Source organism: Macrobrachium nipponense, chromosome 20, assembly GCF_015104395.2.
Source record: "Macrobrachium nipponense isolate FS-2020 chromosome 20, ASM1510439v2, whole genome shotgun sequence".
NCBI lineage: Eukaryota > Metazoa > Arthropoda > Malacostraca > Decapoda > Palaemonidae > Macrobrachium > Macrobrachium nipponense.
Window position 1 is genome coordinate 70,719,406 of NC_061089.1, and position 5,000 is coordinate 70,724,405.

Genomic DNA, 5,000 nt, shown 5'->3' on the forward strand with positions numbered 1-5,000 from the left:
AGATATAAAGTGAGAAACGTTGGTTTTTCTGTATATGGTAAATTTGTATTCTGTCGTGTCTCTGATTATTAAAATATCAAGAAAAGGAATTTTGTTGTCTGTTTTCCCATTCAACTTTAAATTTGATGCTGGGCACTAATGCGTTTAATTTTGAGAGGAATTCATTAAAATTACCCCACCTATTATCCCAAATGTTAGGATATCATCCACGTATCTCATCCACAGCATGTTTTTATGTTTTATTGCATTTATTACTGTAGTTCAAAGTATTCCATGTACAGATTGCTAAAACAGGACTTAAAGGACTACCCCATACTACACCCGAATTTTTGCTTGTAGAATGATCCCCGAATGAAAATACTTTATTAGATGCACATAATTCAACTAACTTTATTATTTTGTCAAGCGCCAATGGGAAATGATCTAAATAGGGGATAATTTTCCCCTTAAAAAAACAAAAAATGAAGAACGTCCCTCTTTACTGGTACTTTTGTGAATAGGGAGTCTACGCCAAGGCTTAAAAGTTTTATGATGTGAAGTGGTATATGTGCTTCTCTGAATTTGTGACAAAAATCTTCCGAATGTTTAATGTGACTGGGAGAAAAAGTGCCTAAAAAAGGAGAAAGGAGGCCAGATAACCATTTAGAAATTTTGTAATTGAAAGCTCCGGCGCATGAAACGATGGGTCTGAATGGAAGATTGTCTTTGTGGTTTTGGTGGAAGGCCAATAAAAAGTAGGGTAATTAGGATTAATTACTTTAAATTTCTCTAATAGTTCAATACTCTTTTTTTTTTTGTCTTGGCCAATTAATCTTGCTTTTCGAAAAAATTCTGTGGGAACGTTTTGGAGGGGATTTTTCGTCAGTATTTCGTAAGTGTCTGTGTCGCTAAGGAGCTGGTTGATATCGTCGAGATAGAAGTCTTTGTCCATTATTACGATTTTGCCGTCTTTGTCGGATCATACTTATTATAAAACATCTAACTTTTTTTTTTTTAGCGAGTGGATGGCTATCATGAATCTGCGGGGAACAGGATATTTCTTATGAAGAAGGTCAGTTAAGGCATTTAGTAACACTTCTTTTAAACATATCTCTTTCACGTTCTGATATTTTTTTTGTTTTTGTCAGATATGAATTTATCAAAAGCCACTATGAAGTCTAGGTTGTTTTTTTTTGCGGTCTGGCATAAGGGCAAAGGATAAGCCTAAATTTAAAACTAAAGTTTGATTTAAAAACCCCCCTTACTGTACAACTTTAGTGTATATAATATATATATATATATATATATATATATATATATATATATATATATATATATATATATATATATATATATATATATGTGTGTGTGTGTGTGTGTGTGTGTGTGTGTGTGTGTGTGTGTTGATGATATGTATAATTGTTTATATCAATTGCATTATTCATTATCACCATTGCATAGCTCTTTCTCACCTTCCATATAGCACCTGATGTGTTAAGTACAAAATTGCCATTCACATGATCAGTCTGTATTTCACGTGACTGTGGCAGCACTCTAATGCTTGCATTTCTCATGCCGCAAGCGATAGGTCGTTGCCAGTTATCTATGTTGAAGCCAAGGCTAATATCATATAATTGTACTCTGGCCGCTGATTTTGCCAGCAATTTATATAAATACCGCTGTAGTTCTTTGATTAAGTATAATTTCAAGGTCATACTTCTTTCTAATCAAATCCTGCTAAAGTGGTTACCCCACCACAGCAACTCCCAGCAGAGATGTCCGAGAGTTCCTACAACGAAACATCACCATCCCCTTCTTCCACTATTGCTAATACTATCACCTTTCACACCGGCTAACACCTACACTTGATTCCATTGAGCCGAAGTCACATTCCGAATCAAGGGCATATGGTCATCATCGATGAAGGCAGATTACGTTCTGGCTGCCCTGCCGGAGCACCTCTTGCCCCAGCTAACAGAGTAGCTGGATGCTAAGGGCACCAACTTCATCCAGTATGGAGACCTGAAGAAGGTCTTACTGGAGAGATTCAAACCATCCCCAGCCGTTCGTGTACAAAGATCCTCGATGCAGCACAGCAACCCTTAGGTGATCAACGCCCATCTGCACCCCTCTTGAAATGAATGCCCTTGCCCATCTTCCTCTTGCAGCAGACAGTTCTCCCAAATCAGTTGACATCTTCAAGGCCCTCCGGCTGCAGTGCCTGCCACCGTCGGGAAGGGCAATACTTATTGTCATCAAAGGAGGAGCACCTCCAACACCTTCATATTGTCCTCCAACCCCTGCAAGAAAATGGCCTTGTTATCCGATACAACAAATGCTCTTTTGCCACCAAGAAGGTAGAATTCTTGGAGCACCTCATAACACTTGAGGTCGTCCAGCCCTTGCCCAAAAAGGGTGCCACCATCAGGAAGTTCCCCACCCCTAATACTGCTAAGGGTCTATAAGAATTCCTTGGAATGGTTAATTATTATCATCGTTTTTTTGCCCAGCATTGCCTCAACCTTAGCCCCACTCTACGAAGTCCTCATGGGCAAGTCCACCCAAGGCCCTTGCCTTGGGACCCTCACAAGAAGCCACCTTCAACTCCGCCAAAGATGTCCTCACCAAGGCCACCACCCTCTCATTCCCTGCACCATGTCATCCTCTACTGCTTTTCATGGATGCCAGCAATGTAGCCATAGGAGTTGCCTTGGAACAGATCATCCATAGTCATCCTCGACCCCTTGATTTTTTTTAGCAGGAAACTCAGCAAGATAGAGACAAACTACTCCTTGTTTGACCATGAGCTCATGTTTGCATACCTTGCTGTTAACCACTTCTGACATTTTTTGGTGCCACTAGGTCTACCCATGAGTGCTGCCACTTGTCAGCCATCATTGAATTTAACTGCACTCTTCATCACATCTCTGGGAAACACAACCCCATCACTGATGCCCTCTCTAGCATCTCCATTGATGCGGTACACCTTGGCCTCGATAACAAGTAGCTGGTGGATAAGCAACAGCGGGACCCAGAGCTCAACTCTTGCAAGATATCTTTAACATCTCTTCAATGGCATGATGTCTCCCTCAACAACAATAGCCACACCTCCATCCTCTGTGATATCAGCACTGGCCACCCACGCCCATGGATCCCACAGTCACGTAGATGTCACATCTTCGACATCGTCCACGGTCTTGGCACACCCATCAGGACGTTCTACAGCCACCCTCCTTAAGATGCAAAGGTGTGGGCCCGTGAATATTCTGCCTGCCAACTCTGCAAAATCCAGTGTCACACAAATTCAGGTGTAGGCACCTTTCATCAACTGCAATGCCATTTCGCCCATCCACATCAACATTGTAGGACCCCTCCTGTGCTCTAAAGGTCATCTTTACCTTTTCACAATGGTCGACCGCTCAACAAGATGGCCCAAAGCCCTTCCTATGATAGATGCATCAGGAAGCAGCATGTGCCATTGCTTTTCTTTCCTTCTCAATCATGGGGGGTTTTTCTATATTTGGTGTACTTGATCACATCACCTCCAACAGAGGGCAAACTACCTTCCCAACCGACACAGCTCTGGACTTCTCTAAACTACCTCACGGCACCCAGTTGCATCATACAACTGCCGGCCATTCTGAGTCCAATGTCATTATCAAGAGGTTCCATCACACCTTGAAAGCAGCCCTCATGTCTCCCTGCTCCTCGACCTAGTACCTGGAGATTCTATGGGTCCTCCTTTGCCATCGGACTATGCTTAAAGAGGGCTTTCACCTGTCAGCAGCCGAAATGGTGTATGGATATCTGCTCGTGATACTTGGTGAAATCTTCCTCGATAATCATACCTCAACTGACATCATCAAACTCAGGACCATCATTGGAAAATCCACCCTTTGCCGCCCATCCTGCAAGCCAAATGAGAAGACCTTTATCCTGATGGATCTACATAAGGCAACACATGTATTTATCAGAACTGATACTGCTCATCAGCCTTTGACCCAGCCTTACACTGGCTCCTACCTGGTCCTTGACTGCAAGCAGAAAGCCTTCCTTGTCGACATCTGTGGTACAGTAGATTGGGTTGCAATCAACCGCCTGAAACCAGCATATTTGCCTGACCACATTATTACTCCAGTCCAGTTTTGAAGAGCTGAACGCCCTCTGCAATGCCCTGGTCAACTCTGGGGGGGGGGGGGGGGGGGGGGGGGGGGGGGCGGGGGGGGGGTGGGGGGGGGGGGGGGGTGGAATATTGTGGCCAGCTCTCTAGAACCTGTGTTTCCCATGCTGCAAGAGGCAGGTCGTCGCCAGCTTCAGACAATATGTCACCCAATTCCATGATCCTAACGACAATGCACATAGCAACGCACCAGTGGCGCCAACAGATAGTACACCTGATATTCATATATATAGGAGCCATAAAGGTTAATATAAAATAATTGTACATGATTGGTCCTTTAGTTAGGCCATGAGTACACGAACCACTCTGTGGCGCCACAGTGTTTTGTCTGTGTATGGTGGGGATGTGGCTTCCCATAGGCTTCCATTGTGTATAACTAAGTAAAACGTTCGAGCATCTGTGGCAAGCGACTGTGGTGAGCTGTTACAAATCCCGCTACAGCTTATAAACATTGGAAACCTAAGGGAAGCCACATCCCCACCACACACCGACGCTCCTCTGTGGCGCCACAATGGCTCTTGCACTGGCCTTACTGTGGAAGTTTCCTGGCCGCTGATTGGCCAGCAATTCATATAAATACCTCTGTAGTTTATTAATAAAGTATCATTTCAAGATTATACCTCTTGTCTTAATCAGATCCTGGTAAATGATCATTCTTGCTTAGCGTAATTGGTGTTCCTTCTGGAGAGAGAGAGAGAGAGAGAGAGAGAGAGAGAGAGAGAGAGAGAGAGAGAGAGAGAGAGGCTGGGGGGCACCTAGGATATTTTCGAGTATGCACACTCACCTCTTCCAGGCGAATGAGTTATGGTCTTCCGCCCTTTGCCTTCAGCCGACATATGGC